The 20,566-nt window shown below is 43.4% G+C and overlaps 1 protein-coding gene across 1 annotated transcript in view; it reads left to right on the top strand.

Annotated features, from left to right (window-relative positions):
• LOC128445030 (neuronal cell adhesion molecule) overlaps positions 1-20,566 on the top strand; it is a 75,837-nt gene that overhangs the window by 20,632 nt on the left and 34,639 nt on the right. The window contains exon 2 of the mRNA XM_053427772.1: positions 9,102-9,186. The gene's annotated coding sequence lies outside the window, so the exon portion shown is untranslated. The remainder of the gene's footprint in view (positions 1-9,101; positions 9,187-20,566) is intronic.

Consider the following 20,566-nt stretch of genomic DNA (forward strand, 5'->3'; position numbering starts at 1 on the left):
ATATTGCAGTGAGAAGCTGTGCAGAACACCAAACAAAAGAGCTGACAGACAATACTCACAAATCTATAGCAACTTCTGGGAACAGTCAAACAAATATAATGTAGTAAACAGCTTTAATGTTGTTTTTCACAAGTTTGATTACTTTTTAGCTCTTACGAGACAAAAAAGCATACGATGTCCATCCAGTGTGTTTGCTGGGACTTGAAGACAAACTGTGGTTTATTAAAACTTTTATTTCTGAAGCTCTGGCCTCTACTCCCTATGGTAGCAGTGTACTCTCTGCAGTAATGACTGAGATCTGGATTGCCAAAGATTGATATGAAGTCAGTCATACACGTGGGAAACACACCCAGGTGGTGGCTGTGGTTTAGGGGGTCGAGCGGGTCGTCCTCAAACGTGCTGTAGTCTTGTACATTCACAGTTTGCCTCTGAAGAGAGACACGGTCACAAACGATCATCAACTGCCAAGACGAATTACGTGTTATCAAAGTACCAGCTTGTTAACACAGCTAGGGTCTCATATTATTTACACATTATATTGTCAAACAAATACTCTGGCGAAGCGAACCAGAGTAAACAAACCCTCGAGTCTGGCGAGCTGGAGTGTTTGTTTAAAATTGTATTATCGTCTGGCTGCTTGATTTGCGTCCTGTTGTTCGTTGCTGCATTCCAACATGTTCACAGTTTACTCTGTGAGCGAAGTGTCACTACTGATGAAACTATAAACTATAAATGAGAGTGGAGTAGAATGATGTATTAACAGCGTGCATCACAGAAACAGAATTAATGGGAATAGCAGTGACGGGAAATAAAAATGAGGCGGGTGCTGCTCAAGCTTCTGTTGAGTTGAACTGTTGTCTGTTTCGAATTGCGCCAGTAAGGAGTCAGAATGAAATACAGTCCATGAACCCACAGGTCCTTAACCTCAGGGATGGTCTGCTCCTTGTGTGTGTGTTAAATCTCTTCTATTCTACATGTTCTTTGTTGTTGTTTTTTACTGCACTCTCTCTCTGCCTCTGTCTCTCTCCCTCTGTCCTTTGCTTTTTCTCTCCATCATCCTCTCTGTTGTGTGTGAGCATGTTAACACTCCAGCTCTGTCACTGAGCCTCATGGCACCATGGAAACCAGTTGCAGCATTCTCTATCTGTGTCTTTGTGTGTGTGTGTGTCTGTGTGTGTGTGTGTGTGTGTGTGTGTGTGTGTGTGTGTGTCGTGATGGGCGGGGATCAGGGTCTTGTTTAGTTTCAAAAAGCTGAGGAGAGGTCGCGGCCGTCCCTGTGGGCCTCTTGCTGTAATTCATGTAAATTCCCTTAAGACCTCGGCCGCTTTGTTTTCCACATTGTCCCCAAACCTGAGTCTGATGCCTGTGTCCTCCACGCAGCTCGATGCAAAGTTAACGTTTTATTTTCTTCATGATGAAATTCCTTCACTTTCCTTTGATACATCAAAGGATGAACCATGGTTAAACCAGATACCACAGGTTAGCGTGACTGTGCTGCTATTGGATGATACCAGACACTTGTGTGTTATTGTGTTGAAATGAGTTCAGCCGGGGTTAACAAGGCTAAAATTGACACTGACATGGACCAGGACAAAGCGCCACGTCTGCCAGAGGACAGTGCTCGTCTCTCATATCAAAGCACCGTAATGGTTTATTACTTAATGGAGAATCAAATTTGAACAACTACTGATTTGATGTGAGCTCTAAAGCATCTAAGTCAAACAAACAAGCGTTGAAAATTACTTGTAGGAATGTGTGAGTGGCGAGCGTTAGAGAACTAAATCATCCGTGCTTGTTCTTTCATTCTGTCTCTGACAGCAGTGAAGTATTTTATAAGTGTCCCCCCCCCCCCCCCCCTCCCTCTGCCCCACCCCGCCTTGATAGCCTTGTGAACCCAGCCCCTTATTCTCTTCACGAGCCAATCATATTTCACTCCTATTCACGTCTCTGAATGGGAAACTCAAAAGGGAGTCCTCATCAAGAACACCCACTGATAGGCGAATGCATGCAGGCACACACACGAACACACACACGAACACACACACACACACACACATACACACACATGCAGACAGTTCTAGTTAGGAGGGCTTGGTCTGGACCACAGCATGAACTTTGTTCTGTTAAAAGTTGCCATTGAAATATGCAGTTGCCATTGAAATATTGTTCTTCTATTGGTGTGGTGACAAAGAGCAGGGAGGGCGGCAGTCCTATCCCAGTGTGAGTCTGAAGGAGCAATGGGCCGGCGGGGATCACCCAGTGTCTCCGCTCAACGGAGTCAGTGTGCAGAAATAATTCCCATTAAACTTGGTCAATCACGCCCCCCCGCTCAATGAAATATGCCCCTTTCACTCATTTCACACCACAATCTATACACCTCTCCGCCATCCATCATCTCTGAAAGATGTCTGAATGCTTTTATTTATGATACATTTTTCAAATTAACGGCTTCTTACGGCGTGACGTTAGATGCTGAGACAGCTTATCGTGCTGAGTTATATTATAGAGAAAGCGAGTGAAGTTGTCCATTAGTAAATTGAGGTGGATTTCCAGCGCAGAGGTTTCAGGTCTCTCGACCACCGGTGAAGCTCCGACGGTCTTCAGCTTCATGGTTTCATCCTGGTATGTGGGTGGAAATTATATACTCGCGGTGGCATGTAACAATGACCATGTTGTGAAGCCATTGAGCGTGCCCCAGTGGTGCAGACAGAAGTCATATGGCTGTGTAGGATTATTAAGTGGTGAGTCCCACAACTGCAAAATCTCCAGTGGAGACACGATGAGTAAAAGTGCCAAAACCACAAAGCAAAACTAATCCATGACAAGTAAAAGTCCTGTATTTAAAATCGCACTTAAGCAAAAGGTTCACATTTGGTGTGGATTTGGCTGAGGGGCCAGATCGAGGATTTTGCCACTTTTTACTGTCTTTAATATTGCAATAAAGTGTATTTCAACGTTTTCAAAATTGTCCAATTAATGGTAAATTCCTGGATCTTAATGACAATAATCAGGTACATTTAGGGAACTGATATCTGAATGTGTGAAATTTGGTGCAGCTTTAAGGGGACTGCTGAGAGCCCTTCTAGTCTGCCAAATATCTTGGTATCGAAATTAAAACTATTGGTTCAGCAGCACAATCATTAGATATGAAATTGTATTACACTGTTTATAATAGCACAGGAGTGTGCTCGCAGCTGTTTACTATCGTAGCCACTCATTGTGGAGTTATAACTTCAGTAGTACATGATAAGGCTGTTCAGGCCAGTGGGCTAGGGCCCCTCTGAGGGGTTATAAGATAAATTTGAAGGGCCAAGAAAAATAAAGCTCTACAACATAAATCAATTTCATTTTTTTTTTTTTTGCTTTGGATTTAGAGAGGAAATGTCTGTTTGGGGTAACTGGTAACATCCCATAGATCACGACAAGGGGCCAGACTACATAGTGTCATAAGAGGTCACCAGCCGACCAGTTACACTTACATTGTTTACACTCATTATTGGCTTTTATATGTAAAATCTTCATCATTAAAGTAAATTACAATGATAAAGTACGGTGAAGTGGATGCAATTAAAGTAGCCCAGACTTTTAATTGTTCTGTACATGAGTTCATGTATTAAGTTTCATTCCACCACTGTGGCCCAAGAGGCGAGATAAAGTGTGAAATAAAGTTTAGTGGATACCGGAGTCTAAATCATTGTTCACTCCGGTGGACAATGTTCATTGAGACAGATTATGTTACATTTCTGTGCTTTTGTAGTGAGCGGGGCATTATTTAGAGGCCAGGCCAGAGAATAGTGACTCTTTCAGACCATTGTCACCCTCTGCAACCATAGCTAACGGATGCCAAAAGACCCTTTTCTCTTACATCTATTCTTTTACAACAGGTTGCAATAACACCGGTGAGGAGTCTGCAATAAATAAGCCTCCCCTCAGTCCACTAGATTGGATTGCAGGGGGACATCTGTTGAGTGTAGGTGAGCACTTTCTCACTGTATGGGAAAGGAAGTCTTTAGGATGTGCCTCAAGGCGTTTTCCTTTTATCTGCGTGGCTGTGCTGCGTCTCCTCCACCTCCGCCCTCTATTGAACATGTAGAGAGCTGCATTGACACCAGCACAATCAGTGCAGCTGACAGTTGTTTTCACGTACACCGGGGAGCTAGTTGATTTAACATGCAATCATATTGTCATTTCTACATTCATGCTTTGCCAAATGCAATGGCAGGATGTTATGCTCTGTCGTCTCCTCATCCCGCCGACAGTCACACCCCTCACACAGCAATAACTTTTAAATTTTTAATGCTCCTGCTCCAATGTGAGTAAAAAAAACAAACCCCACCCGGTAACTTTGTAGATTCTAATAGTTGTACATGTGATACCAGGAAATGTTTAACGCCCCATTGTAGAGAGACAAAAGGTTGTTTTAATCCCACTGTGAGAGAGGAGGGAGGGTCAGGGGAGGGACGTGGGAGGAGGGGTTGTGGGTGTGTTTTGGGGGGGGGGGGCAGGTTTTGTGAGAGAATGGGCTCCTCTCTCCTCGCTGTCAGTCAGTCACAGCAGACACGTCGAGGAATACGCAGCCACTGGGATTAACACAACCGAGCGGCAGATGCACACGCCGAGGAGATTTACCTTCATTTCCATGTGCAGAGATAAAGGTGATGTATGTGATGCGCACTGTGTTTTTGTTAATAGGAGCCATGGAATCACCTGCGGCTCTCAGAGATCTGCAGGTGATGGGAACAAATCCACCGGTTCTCTTTCTGGATGTTGTTCATGATGAACCAATGAAAGGTCCTGGATGATTTTACTGTTGAGAAACTCAATCCACTTGTTCGTTTACATAAAATGATTAATCAGAAAATTGTTTAATTTTTTTTCAAGTTCTGTATAAAGGAAAATCGAAATATATTTAATCTTATAAGCTTCTCATTTGTGGGGATTTCTTCTCCCTATTATTTTAAGCTATTATTGAGTTAAATAATTGTTTTAGTGTTCACCAGACAAAATAGACATTTAGTGTTCAGCTTTTGGAACGTGTAAAACTCTAAACCTCTAAATAATTATTAGATTACAAATGAAGCAATAGTCGATTAGTTGATGAGCAGAAAATAGTTTCTGCTTTATTGAAGTCATTCAGTTTTTAAGCAAATTTGCAAAACATCACCAAGTTCTATTGTGAGGATTTGCTGATTTTTATAGATAGATAGATAGATAGCATTTTGAATATCATTTGGGTGTAGAGGACTGCTGGTTGTTTGTCATTTTATAAACTTTGAACTCTGATTATATGCAGTTTATTCGATAAAGAATATAACGATGATCAATTCTAGAAAAAGTTACTAAACAAGCAAATCCAATTAGTTATGACGATAATGTGTGAAGGGGAGAATGTGAGTTTCTTGCAGTGTGGTAAAAGTTCCTGAGCAGACTTTTTTTCACACTGCCACGTCCATAAAAAACCTGTTTCCTCGGACAATCAGCCGCTGTTCACATTTTCATGGATAGTTTGCACTTTGCCAGCACTTTCATACAAACATGTCTTCTTTCTTCTTCTTCTCCTTATTTCACTTCTCTGTCTCTGATGCAGCGTCCCTCAATGTAAAACGGCTTTGAGGGAAAAAAAGAAAATTATTATTTCCCTCGTCTTTGGTGTAGTAATGATGCTTCAACGGGAAAGGGATATCTTCTAAAGCCACACTCTTCCTCTTATTAGCCAAGAGCCTAAAATGAATCCCGCAGGCCACTGTACTGCCTAGCCCCCTTCAACACACACACACACACACACACACACACACACACACACACACACACACACACACACACACACACACACACACACACACACACACACACACACACACACACACACACACACACACACACACACACACACACACACACACACAAAGACAGGTAGTCACACACATCCAGATAACACAGCCTGGAGGAGCTAGAGTCTCATTAGAGAAACGTGTGACATCTCATTTTCTGACATTATCTGGTGTGAGCAATTCTTATTCAACCTGTGGACATCTCACTTTACTCTACATGCATCTGAATGTGGGAAATGGAAACACACTCTATATCCCTGGTCTTAATTAGAGCAGGGGTTTGGTGGCTGTGTTGTCTGCGTATAGCCAGCATACATATATATTATATATACAGTATAATGTGTATGACTTATATTGTATTTTCTTATTACCTCTGCTAAGAAGGTCATGTCTTCACCCCTGTCCATTTGTGTGTTTGTTTGTTTGTGGGCAATTATGTGGAGGGGTGGGGCATAATAACCCAAGGCAGAACTGGCGAAACCCAATGTTGATGATGCAATTATAAATTGTATTTATAGCAGTTAACATGAAGCTTTGTGCAGCTTGTACTGTGGTAGTAGTACTTACTGCATACTTTTCTGAACACAATTGCCAACTATTACCAATATATGTTGGTGATATGTTGGTTTATTAAGACAAACAGACATTTCGTCATTGGATCCTTCGTTAACCTCAGAGTATTGATTTGAGCAGCTTTCAGGTTCAGGATGTGTGTTACCCGCGTGTGGGCCTCATATGTCAGCTCTTAGCTGTAGTCCTTTCAATGTTGCTGTGCTGTCTCCGCATCCATCAGCTGTGAGTTTTTGTTTGTCAGCACTCGTGACAGGAGAGTGCTCCTTGAGGTAACCAGGGCATTGTGTGTCTCTCCCACTGCCCACTGTCAGAATCCTGTGGTCGGCTATTTCCAGTCTCGCTCCTCCGCCCCCTTTCCTCATCACCATGGCAGCAGAGTTTGGCCGAGCTGAGGCCGACTCGGCGGTGACTGAGGGCAGAGGTGGGTCGGCGGGATGGCTGGCCCGATGTCATTGGAGGGGGGGGGGCTCTTTTGATGGGATCGGCCTTCAGGATGTAGAAAGGTCATTTGGTCGGTTTGTCTTGTTCATTGATCTCAGCTGCAATCAGCTGATTTGTAGCTGTTGGCACAGTGAGGAGGAAATTATGAGGTGGAAGGTCGAACTGAAGAAGACGACAGTTGTGCCGTCCTTCTCTGTTCAGGTGTCAGCAGTAATATAATGTGATGCTTTGTGTTTTTAGTCTTTAAAACATGTTTCTTTTGAAATTCAGAGCTTTCAGATATTTATTGAGCTTTCGATAAAACTATTTACTGCACAAACTCAGTGTATTTGTAGAAAAAGCTTGAAGTAAGTAAGCTTGATTTTGCAGAAGTCGTATTAAAAAACATCTGGTAGTCAAGCTCGCAGTGTGCGGCAGCTGCAGGGTTGAATCTCCGGTGGCTCGAGAGTCTTGATCTTCGGTCTGAGCGAAAACATCTAAAAACACATCTGTGATTTTGAGAAACAGAACAAATTGTGTGTTTCACGATTGTGTATGTGTGTGTAGTGAAAGTAGTGTTAGAGCAGCAGCGTCTCTCAATGGGACTTCCAGACTTGTTATTTAGAGCAGCAGACCGGAGTCGATAAGCCTGCGCTGGTAAATTGGATTGGCTTCTTCAATCGTCTCGCCCATCAACTCCTTCAGGTGTGTGTGTGTGTGTGTGTCCATTGTGACAAAGTTTGAGGAAAGGTTTGGATAATAAACAAAGGAGAGAATAGTAAGGTAGAAGCAGTCTGGGTTGGAAGTCCCCACGTTAGAGCTGAAAAACTGATCTGAGAGCGAGGGCAGGAGATTCAAAGAGAACTCTGTGTTTACAAAAGAAAATAAAGAAATGGAGAGAACAAAGACAGTGACAGGCATGAGGCGGACGTGGAGGAAAGCTTACGTGAGGAGAGTATGTGAAGGAGAAGTAACTTTAGCAGTAGCCTTGAATTAAATTTTTTAATGTTAAGGAATTAGAACCTGAGGAAAAATTAGGAACAAGGTGAATGAAATGAAGAAGGACAAGTCAGTGTGTGAGGGCTGGAAAGAGACGGAGCTTGACGTGAGGAGGTAAATGAAAAGCGGCAGAGAAAAGAAAAAGAGAGAATATGTTTCGACAGGACATCAGCTTTGTCTGGATCATGACGCAACATGTACATCCCCGAGTCTCATGATCTGAACATCTGTCAAATTGTCATGTTGAACTTTGATTTGTGAGCCAAAGAGAAAAAATCTGTCATCTTTAGAAATCCTCTCTTAAGCTGAGACGGAAAAATGGAGGAGGAGAGGGGGGATGCAAATGGGCAGAAGGCAATAACAAATACATATTGAACACATGTCAAGACAAACACATTCTGCTGATTTCACGACCCCGTGTGAGGTCCTGACCTGGACTGCTGGAAATATTCTGACAAAAAAAGGAGGAGATGAACTGAGAGGGGAAAAGAGGAGAGAGGAGTTTGGTCGAGGATGTTAACGAAGGAGGAGAGAATGAAAATGAAGATTACCAAAGAACAGAGAGAAGATGAGAAAGGACAGGAGGGGAGCGAGGACGAGGACAGGGGTGAGGATAGCAGTAGGTAACAGGGAGGAAAGGAAGCACAGGACAGAACAGGCGAAGATAAGAGAAGAAAAAGGAGATGAGACAAGACAAGAGGAGCGACAGGGAGGAGACGTGTCTCTTCTCCAGCTTCCAGCCGCAGGCTTGTGTGTCTATCAGTTTGGATTACACACTCCTGCCTCGGAAAATCCGTGTCCGCACTCTGGTTTACACAGCTCGGGTGTTTGCTTTCTTTTCACCACCACAACTTGTCACAGTTGGAAGTGTTTTAAGTGCATTTCCACCGAGTCAACACACTCACACATGATTACGCTTCGAAAAGGAGAATCTCTCCTTTCCCTCCCTCACCCTGCGTTTGATAAGAAGAGGAGATTTCATGCTGGAGCTTCCTGGTGTGTAATCTGTGACGGAGCAAGAGACTTCCTATACGCAAAGGATTTCTGCAGATTATAATAAAACCAAACATGGAGTAGTAGGCCCATTGTGAAGTCAAATGCGCTGGAAATATGCATAACGGTGCAAAAGTTCCTCCCTAGAAAGCTTATTAAGAGCGGCTGGATTCCCCTATCTTGGTTTTAAAGTCCTGGTTGTTGCACTTGAGGACGAGAGGAGCGGAGAGAAATAAATTATGAAAACTAAAACTGTGCTATTCTCTTCTATTTGTGTTTGAGCAGATTGAAGAAAAGCTGAGAAGAAAAAGGAACAAGGCGGCTGCAGCCGGGGAGGAGCAGGAGAGAGGGGGGGTTCCGGGTTTCTTTGGTAAGTTGGAATATATTTTTTTCTCTCTCCGAGTCTCAGTTCATTTTTTCCCCCTCATCAGATCATCTCCACCGGCAACGTCATTTTTCCAAAACAGCGTGAGCTTCTTGTCCTTTTCGGAATCAAACGTTCCTGTTCTTCTCAAAGACATTTCCCCTCCAGTAGGATGTGGACACACACAAATGTCAGTCTGTGTGCCAGTGCCTAACAAGTGTCGGCCGTCCAAATATCTCCATCCATGACGCTGCCGGAGCCTGAATGTATTCCCGCTGACGCTCGCTGTAGAGCTGCTTAGTCTCGGAACATCTTTTAAACCGTTCCACCGCTACGACTCTTCCTCTCGGTGGTGACGCCTGTTCTTTAGTCCTGTCTGTGAAGGCGGAGGTCACCGCTTGCTTCACTGGCGTTTGTCCACTTTGCAAAGTGTGTTTTTGTCGCAGCCTCCATTTTGGCAGAACGGTTTGGCAGGGGAATTTGAACAACAACAACACAACACCGGCAATTCTAGTGTCCCAACTGTCTGTTTGATGCATACGGTCGTCAAGGTAACACTCCCCCTGCCCGCTCACCGCTGCGACAATTGGACGTTGACACTTAGAAATCACAAAATAGCACTCGGAGACTAGATCTGGCCGTGTGCCGCTCTCTTATTCACGCATAATGTGTCGTAATGGAGCTCGCAGGGGTAGGAGAGCTGCCTAATGGCAGTCGCACAATTAAGAGCTGAAGTCTCCGTGTGCATTAGAGCCCGGAGAATTGACTCTCAGCTCGTTTCTTTAAATGACCCTGTGTAACCTTTGGCCCAACCCCTGATTACGGCTGTTCAGAGAGTGGGATGCAGGGAGGAGTGGATCTAATTCTCTGTGAGTGGAGGTGACACGGTGCGATGTGCATGCACCGCCCTGTGGAGGGTGGAGGAAGAAACCCCGGCCCCTGTTGCACGCCGAGCCGAGGAGGGACTCGTGCTGCTGCGTTGGTTTTATATTTGGCCGATTTCTCTCCCTGCTCTACCTCTGCCTGTCCGGTCATTTCTCACTGAGGCTCTCATTCTCCTCTCCACTTGTCGCTGCACCGTGCCAGTGGGTTGTTGTTGTGAATGCGCCCTGCCTGTCAGGGAGGCTGAGTCCACAGTTTTCAATGGCCGAGTCATGGAGGGCCACACGTAGGAGCTGCGCACTGAATTTGCAGTTTGAAACACAGTGAGGCGTGAAGCGTCCATTGTGAGCGGCGGCATTCAGGGTCCCCGGCGCTTCAATGGAAGGCTGCAGAGGTTTCTGTTTCCCTCCACACTGCTGCCTTTCACTGGCTGCTCTCATGTGGCAGGCAGGGAGTGGGCTATTATCACTCATGTTGGTGTGTTTAGATGCGGAGTGGGGGAGGATGGGAAAAAAACATATCAGGAGGATCACCCAATCAGAGCTTCGCCTGTCCAGAAATAGCTCTACATGATTCTGGCTTTTGACTTTAAATCTTATGAGACCGAGTTACATAATCTTCTGCAGCGCAGTCAGAAAGTAATAATGCAGTTTTTTTTTTTTTACTCTACTCCAACAACGTGGATCAGAAGTGAAAACTACAAAGTTTAAGTGCTGCCTTTTAGTTTTATAGGCATTTGATTTTGTTGTGAGCACCATGAAGTGCACATTTTAAGACAATCACCATCTTTAGAGCCCACATTTTTGCAAAGTGTTGCAGGACAACACACAGAAAAGGCAACCAAGGGTGTCTTATTGCCAAACTCAATTCAGTCTCTTGACACGTGTTCAGGTGGCTTCAGGACAGGCCTGGCAGAACAACACCGGGGGACGATGCCAACCATCCTGCCTTTGTCTTTTATCCAGGCACTGACTACAAAGAATATTCAACTAAATTCAATTTTTCTATATATTTTATATTTGATATATCATAGCAGGGAATTGAGATCTGAACACGATTGGTCACAGGAGACACATTCAGGATCCACTCTGTTCCTAGGTGTGAACACGTGTACTCAACAGTGACTTAACTGCTGATCAGATCACTCAGGTATAACGTTAATAATACCGGGTCTGAACGGGGCCTAAATTGACCGTAGTGGTGAAGTGTGAGAGTTAATAGTTGCTTCTCTCTTTATATCGACCCTATGATGGGCTGGGGACCTGTCCAGGGTGCAACCTGCATCCACTCATTGTCAGCTGGGATCGGCTTTAGTCTCTCCGCTGGCTCACAATCCTTAGAAAGTAGCTGGATGGATATTTTATAAGGCTACAAAAAAGTATGTAACTCCTACAATAAAAACTGGACTGAACCAAGGACCCCTCCTTTTCATTTATACACCATGCACCTGAACAGTGTCATCATCCACTATGAATGAAGCAGCAGCCTTTCTCACATGCTGAGAAAGTACGAGTGATGTTTTGAGCTGCACTTCTGAGATCAGACCAGTTGCAGATGAATATAGGGATTCATGCATGCACGCACACAGACACACACACACACACATACATACACACCTACACACACACACACATACACACATAGAGGGCCCCTGGGCAGATCTCAGCGCACGTCATTTCAGATGAGCACGTCAAGATATTTCTCTCTATAGGTGTGTCTTTGATACGTGCCTGACAATTCTCCATCGGTTCTGTGTCAACACTCTTGTCTGTGCATGTTGTGTTCAAGAGCAGCTGTATCTAAGAGAGAGGCTGTGTGGTTGAGTGGGCAGATTGTGTGTGTGTGTGTGTGTGTGTGTGTGTGTGTGTGTGTGTGTGTCTGTGTGTTGTTTAGTTTCTCATGGATGTATGGTTGGCAGAGACAGGGAGGTGCTGGGAGACACAGCTGAAGTGTCAGAAGGAAGGACAGGAATAAACAAATAGATGAATAGGTGGATACAAAGAGGGTGAAGGAGAGAAAGAGGCTGCGTGATGTGTTAGAGGTGGTGGGGCCACTCCTGAGGGGCTCCTGCTTCTCCTGCTCCGTCTTCCAGGCTTTCAGAGGAAGTGGGCTTCATGCAAATCTGACTCACAAACAGCGGACAGCCTTGAGTGTCAGAGGAGACGCTGTTTTATATGTGTGGTTTTATATTAACTTGCCCAGCCTGGTGGGTTTTCCTCCAATCGCACTGCTGAATGCAGGTTTCTCCCATTGCTCCAAAAAACTGGGTTCCCAATTTAAAGGATTATTATAATTGGTAAGACACAAACGAAGGAAGTTCCTGTGTTATTATAACTTCCCAACTTTAAACAATTTTTTTCAGTGAAGGTGATGAAGACAGGACAGAATGCAATTTGAAAGCAAACCTTGACATGAACCTTTATTCAGACCATCAGGTGTGAAAATGGCCTCAGAGAGTGAGAAAGCAGTAGAGGAAATTGAGAGCATGGGGGCCACTGGTGGTTTAAATCCTGACCATGCAATGCATCCCTTTTAAGAAAACCTGTTTATATGAAAAAATCTCAGCAGAATTATTGACTCATCTTGTTTTTCTCCTTTCTTACCTGAAACAACTGAAGCCATCTCTCTGAGGGTGATAAACAACCGTCTGATTCTGAGTATCAACATGGCTGCAGGGCAGAAGATGGTCCTCACATCACAAGCTGTGGGGGGGGGGGGGTTCTATCAGTTTCGAGGGGGGCCTCTTAAAAAACTACAATGTATGTGGCTGTTAGGCGTGGGTCCTGGTCCGAGGCCAAGTCTGTCTGCTCATCAACATAAACAGGCTGCTCCGTGGGTGATGCGCTGGAATACAAATGGCAGAATTTAGATGTACGCCCTCGCTCACCTGCGTCTCAGCGATTCTGATGAGGAATTTCTCTCTGCACCTGCCGAGAGCGAGAATAAGGAAAAGAGTAAATATGAAACGTAAAAGCGATGGAGAGAAGCAGGCTGTATTCAGACTTATGTTTGTGCATTTCTCCCGCGTGGTGAATCACATCCGACCTCGAACCACCAATATGTTGTTTTCTGTTTCCACATTTCAATTCCACATTATAGAATTATTCCATCCATTGACAACGTATGCGTCTTTCTCCATTCGGAACTTTATCTATGGAGCTCAGAATAAAAAACAATCCTTGAATCTAAATCCTTTCCATTCCATATTAAATATATATATATATTTTAGCTTGTAGTAACTCATACTGACACATGTTCTCCACTCTTCCTTGGTGCACCTCCACTGCATGTTTGTTCCTCCTCTCAGGAATGTGTGGGCATGTTCAGATTGGGCTCTGTTGATTTTCTTGTAGCTGCTGCTGCGCCTGCAACCCGGAGAACTTCCACCTTTATTATTCACAAAGCCTCTTTTCACCAGAGACATTTCATAGCAGGTAAAACACCAGTGTTATAGTTCCACGTACGTTAGGTGTGTCAGGCTCAGGGTTCAGAGATTGTGTTTGCTGGATCATTGGCAGGATTTGGCTTAAATTTAGGCTATGCCCACATGACATGTTTGCTTGAAAATGCATCAGCTCTGGCGTTCACACTACTCTGGAGTTTCAGAGCGCCCGAAGTGCCCCTCTCACTTGACTCCTTACAGACGAGTAAACATCACAAACAGTAGCGCTAAGGTATTGTATTCATTATGAATAAGTGTTTATGTTTTCCGAGGGACCAACGTTTAAAAAACACAATCCTTATTACAATTGTGAGGTGTTTTTATTGTATTTCCAAAGCCTGTTTGAAGTACACGTAGAATTTAACCCGAAACAATACTCACATATTCACTGTGTCTTTGTTCACAGCTATAGAGCCAACCGACAACAAAAATGACCTTATTTAAAAAGAAATTAGGTTTGAATATATAAAGTATACTGTACTTGGCCCCTGTGTTTTAAAATGTGGCCACTTTATGGCCCCTGATTAAAAAAACAACTGCCTTTAGAAAGGAACCAGTGTTAATGATAATGATAACAGATGCAATGAGGGAGTTCAGTTCTTGTTAACATCAGAGTCCTAATTGCAACCGGGAAGCTCAGATTTGTATTGCAAGCATTTGCTTTTCACTTCTCATATATATCAATATCTCTTAGAGCACTTTAAAAACAAAACAAACAATGGAAACACACTTCAAAAAAATTATATTTGGATTCAGGAGCAGCTGCTGTAAATAAATTAAAATAAAGACAATTTCAATTATTAATGGTATTATTTAGTCTCAATTTAACAACTTACATCAGAATCAAAACTTAAACAAGATACAACAACCAAACAGTAAATATATATCAAATGTTATACTTCTTGGCACAGACCAAAATCTACAACTTGCTAGTTAAAAAGTTTTTGACTATATTTAGACAAAGGGTGCTTTGAAGGTAATACAGTATTTAACGTTGAGGAGATTCGGTGTCTTTAATAAGTGCACAAAAAAGGTTTAATGTTAGAATGTGTTTATATATCCTAAAGTAGGTAACAAGATTTGTTTTTTTAGAAAACCAGATTTCTATGAGCACTACTCTCAGGGGGATTAAAATGCAACCAAGACCACATGTTTATCTACTTTACTGTTAAATGCATGTATACATTCTTCAGATATGGGCAGAGGAGGGTGAGGTTGCATCTGTACAGATACTATACCATTATCTGTTGCAGCAGTGATTCATTCCTCTGTCATGTTTGGCCGCGAGGGTCACAAACAAACTGAAACACCCCTGGTCGCCCTCATCGTAGACGAGTCACACACACACACACACACCTTGTCCAGTCGTACGTTTCAGAGCTGACCTTTCCCGTAAAAACAAAACAAAAAAAACTCCACCAGCTCCACTCCAGCCTCACCCAGGCATTATCCAGCACTCAGCAGACACTTCTCCTGCATTAGCGACCAGGCCCATCCCGTCAAACACAGACACAGGACAGAGGTTGTTAGCGGAAGCCTGGCGGACTGTTAGTGTTAAATGGCAACAGCGTTTCCTCCGGAATCGCCGGCTGATGGAGCGGTTCTTGACGGAGCCATTATTTCTGATGGGGCCGGTGGACGGACTGCGAGGATGGAGGACTGTTTGTCTGAACTGTGAGTCCCTACGGCTGAAACCACCTAACCCACTCGAAACACACTCAAACTCTCCAAATGATGGATGGAAAGGGGGAAAATCTCTTCACTATAACTCTTGGAAACCTTTTTTTTTCCATTGTTGAGTCTTTGTGTGTGTTTTCACATCAGCTTAACTCGTGAAGAGACTTTTACCGCTTGTAACTCTCTTTGTGAGAAAGCCAAGTCCTCCATTAGCATCATTAATACTCATTAGCTAACATTTCAGTCATCTTGACCCATGAGACAGACAGTAGCATGTTCACACTGAAGCCTTGATGCGGTGCCAGCAGTCACCATGAGTCAGTCCCAACACAGGCTTTTCCTTCGTCTATAATCTTCAAAATGCTCTCTTTAATTTCCCCCAAAAAACAGCGCTTCAAATAAAACAGGGTCATCCAGTTACTTCCTTAACCCAAAAATAATATCTCCATTCACTTAAGGGCGATGTTGTGTCTTTCATTTTAGATCAAATATCAGCAATTTCAGTCTCACAACCTAATTACATCAAATCCCATCAAAAGTCTTGGAATGGGGAAGATTTATAATAAAAATTCTCTTCTCTTCCATTCCAAGCCAGTCAGAGGACTAACTCAGAGCTGCGTTTGATGAATTGTTCACTTCCCCCCACGACTTGTTTGATGAATTTAGCATATGAAAACCTGACTGGGGAAACAGAGGAGCCACAGCTCCAACTCATTCAGACTGGGGCTCAAAGAGAGTTTTATCAGCCACACTCACACGCTGAGCAACATTTCTGCATGTGCTGTGTATTTTAGTTGCTCTTGTGTTAGGTCACGTTAATTATATTCTGTATGAGTCTGTTTTCATGCACTGACAAATTGCAGAAGAGACAGCTACTGTCTCCTGGTGCCTGATGTATTAAGTGATGGAAACAAGTCAGTACCAAGGGTGCAAATTCAAATTAGGGCTGAAACTATTAGTTAGTTAACTGATTCCTCAACTTTCAGTTTTTAATAAATAACACATTTTCTCATTACCTCCACCAAGGAGAATATTTGTTCACCCCTATTTGTTTTTTTGGTTGGTTTGTGGGTTTGTTTGCCAGATTAAGATTGGATTAGATTCAACTTTATTGTCATTGCACAGTACAAGTACATATACAACGAAATGCAGTTTAGCATCTAACCAGAAGTGCAAAAAAAGGCAGTAAAAGTGCAGAGTATTGTGCATAGTGGAATATGTAAATAAATAGGAAGTACAGTTAGAAATATAAATGGAATATGAACAGTATTAAGAGGTAAGGTATGATATAAGAATGATGAATACACTATGAGCAAAGACTAGTGGACAGATTTATATTAAACTTGGTGGAAGGATGAGGTATGAGTAATGTCAAGCTTCATTGGGCAGATCAAAGATTTAGGTTTCCACTTGCTTTAATATTGTGAGGCGTTTTCTCAGAGAATAGTTAATGGATCTTGATGAAAGAAAATCAGGTACATTTAGGGAACAGATATTTATGAGAATGTAAAATTGGTATAGTTTTTGCCTTGGTGGAGGAATGTGCTCTACTAGTTTTCTATATGATTCATTGCATTGGCTGTTTGGAGATAAAACATTTCGGTCTGCATATATTACTTTATTTCATACAAAATAAGTCAGCACCAAAAGTGCCAATCCAAATTAGTACTGACACAAATAGTCGGTACAACTTTCAGAATAATCATTGATTGCAAATTGACTGTTAGTTAATTCTTCCTGCTCTTCCGAATGGAAGTGTTGTTGCTTGACTGTTTATTAATCCGTCAACAAGAAGTATGATGACAAATTTAGAAAAACGCAAAAGAAAGATGTTCCTTCAAAGTACGGCTGAAATCATAAGTCACTCAACAATTTGTGGATCAACTAACTGTTACTAGACCCTGGCAATATGGTCAAAGAGGAAAATGGTGTCATTATCAATATCATGACATTATTTTTTTCTTTTAGTTTGAAGACTCATTTTTGTGAAGGTTGTGGCTTTAACGCTTAATAATAAGCAGCAAAACATTTTACAAATCTGAGCTGGATCAGTTTTGTTTTATACCTCCTCTTTGTGCACATATGAGTAATACATCAATATATATTGGACTGAAGTTTTGCTAGTATTGCTTATGTGATAATCATTAATATTGTTTTATTGTCCTCCCATTACCCTTAATAGATTACACATTATAGATCATTCATTGTTAATTGATTATAAATGAAGCAGTGAACTCTCTTTGTATAAACCAATCTCATGGTTTCTTTAAGTCTTCATCAGAAAAATCAATTTTCAATTTTTCCAGCGTTTTGGAAGGGTTAACCCCTGTTTGTGCCTTGATTTGATTTCCCCCACATTTTGAAAGGACCATTGTTTGTGTCCTCTCTGTCTGAAATTGGATGGCGAGTTCTTTTGGAGAGCAGCGGAGGGGAAATGATTTGTATTCACCTGCCGTATCTGAATGGAGCTGAGGAGGGGCGAGAGAGAGGGAGCGAGGGCAACCACATAGTGCTTCCTTTATGTGATAATGGATTGCTCTGACATTCACACACATTGTGGTGTGGTGTGTCTATCAGTCAAAACTCACCAACCCGTGGGATGAATGGCGAATTTTTGTCAGACACCATTAAAGAGGGGCAGTGACACAACAGGTAACACAGCTCTGTATGATGTCTCTTTGAAGCCCGACCAGCGACAGAACCCACACATGCAACACATGTGTCTTCACATCATCCTGTCCTGCAAATTAATTTCTCTGTTCTCTTTTTCTTTCTTTCTTCTTTTACATAACTGCACTCTCTTGTATTGGCGCGGCTAAGCAACTGGATTCCTCTGTCAGCTGCACAAAAGAGACAAAGTGGACCCGGGGACGGGCAGTAATGAGCAGCTCCTCTTACAGTGTTACATATAGAGCGGCCGCGGTGTGGGGAAGCCTTCGGGAGACAATGGAGGGTTTGGAGAGGTCTGGATCCCTCTAAAGCCCGTCTTTGATTGAGCTTCCTGGCACTGCGCTCCAGTGCTGGGGCTGATTGTGGAGTGGGAGCTGCGGGTTCGTGGAGGGGGTGAGGACCCTCCTCTGCGCCGACCTTTCACAGACACAGGTGGGGTGGAGTGGAAGGGCCTGGTGGAGGTGGAGGAGGGGAGTGGCAGCAGAGGCTCATTGTGGAGCTCTGTGATGGTGGCACTCAATAACACTAGAGCTCGCGGCCTCTGTCCACCGGCTTGGGATTTTCTCACCACTCCTTTCTCACTGGTAAATTCCAAGTTGTGGTAACGTACTGTGGTGGCAGTGCACAGTCAGTGTTCTGGTCTCCTTATCAGAGCTCGTGGCTTTACTCTAGGGACAGAAACATTGATCGCTCGAGTAACCTAGTCCAGTTGAACTGATTAGTTTTGGTTTCAGATTGCAATTAAAGGAGAACACTAAAGAACTTTGAGTGACACAAATTATTCATGTTTTCATAACCTATGTGGGCCAGGTCTACCTTAACCTACCTATACTGTTTTTGTAGACAGGATTTGTCTTTCTGTCAATGGAGAGATCGAATGAACTGGTTCATTTCGTTGCCAATATAATTATGGTGTTATTACCAGCATCATCAACTGCAGACGCAGTACTTGACTGTTGTCATTCAACCATTAAATCATCGGAGGCGAAGTCTGCAAGCAATCCAGCCTTTCCACTTCTTTTTCTTCTAATGGTGTTTTAATGATGTCTCAACTTCCTGCAGTTTGTCAGAAGGCCTAAACTATCCAAGAAGTGTTTTCAAAATGTAAAAGAAAAGATTCACGGTTCACTTTGATCCGGACCTAGACCATTTGGTCTGAAACATATATTGGTTCTGACTAAATTGAAAAGTCAGACGGTTCAAACCAAACAAATAAGGTATAATAAAGTGCCCTTAGTTGTTACATCTACCCTTCTAAAGACGCTTCGTGACGATTCATTTTGTGAATCTCTTCTACTTGTTGCCTCTGAATCCTGTCACACTCTGTGGATAATTTTCCATGCTGAGCAGTTGCCTATGGACACGGCCTCAGGACAGAGGTGGTCCTCAGCGCCTCTTTCTACCTGCTTCTTTCTCACTGGCAAATGACATGTTCTGGTAACACGCAGTGGTAACTGCACAGTTAGCGCTCGCGCTTTGTTGTCTGATGTTGTCGGTGGATTTTGCGAGACTGAATGGTTCCATACAAAGCTCTAAATAACATGTCGCTCCCTGCCTGCCTGCCTCTACTGTATCAGCACAATTCAAATTCCACCAGTAGAATGTTTATTATATACCAGTGCTTTTCTAGAAAGGCGTGGTTGGATTAACTGTTGACTGGGAGAAATCACATAAACACTGTGTTTCTGTGTTACACCGCCTGATACGGCCCACGGGAATTACACTTGCTACAAACATCACAGCTGCCGTTTTTTGTGCGTTTGAGGTGAACATTTCCCGGCAACGCCTGTCTCACCCAGACTCTCTTTGTTGCACGCGTAAGCTCAAAGTAAACTCCACATATTGGCCCCATCTTGAGAGACCCCTCACTTGTGCAGTAAGCCATCCGGTGTGAACATGGTGGCACACTGAGATTCTAATCATACCTCCTTTGTTGCGCTCGGTGGAGGTTCAGACGTTTTTTTGGGGGGGGGCTGAGCAGATGTCAAGCGTACAGTTTCTCTCCAAGGTTACTTATGAGATGACAAATAGGTCTAGGCCTCTTGACCCTCTTTTTTCCCCCCCCATGTGTCTATGTTTGATGAGAGGGTTGACATATTTTTGTCGGCATGGAGATGTGAGAGTAGTGGGGGATTGCCATGGATACAGAGTGCCCTTCTGGAGTGCAGTTTTGAGCTTCTCAGCTCTGTTCAGAACTGTTTGGAGTGTTCCTATATTTACCAGTAAAACATTTCACCACATTTGCTGAACTCTGAGGCTTATGGATTATATCATAACAGTATTTGTTTCTGATTCCACGAATGCATGGGTGTTCCCGCCCGCTGTCTCAACGGATTTGCTTGTCCTCCCACTGCAGATTGGTTTTTATGTTGATTACTTTCTCGGCGCTGTTATGTTTCTGTAACTAAAGTGGGTCTTGTGGTGTTGTGTGCCGAGGAGTTTGAGGGTCCTCTTGGCTGTTCAGAATGCTGGTGGGCGCATGCTTTCCTCCCACTCTGCTGAATTTGCTCATGATAATGAACCTCTGCTCAGCATATGAATGGCCTCGCCCGTAACACTCTCATGTGGCAGGGCGAACGCTCTCGAGCTCCATCCTCAACCTCCGACGTACTGCACTGACCCGCACGCAGAGAGCACCCATAAACAGGGAGGATGCATATAGAGATGAATGTAATCGAGTATGAATTTCCATGCTCACAGATATGCATGCGAAAG

This window comes from Pleuronectes platessa, chromosome 7 (assembly GCF_947347685.1).
Source record: "Pleuronectes platessa chromosome 7, fPlePla1.1, whole genome shotgun sequence".
Lineage (NCBI taxonomy): Eukaryota > Metazoa > Chordata > Actinopteri > Pleuronectiformes > Pleuronectidae > Pleuronectes > Pleuronectes platessa.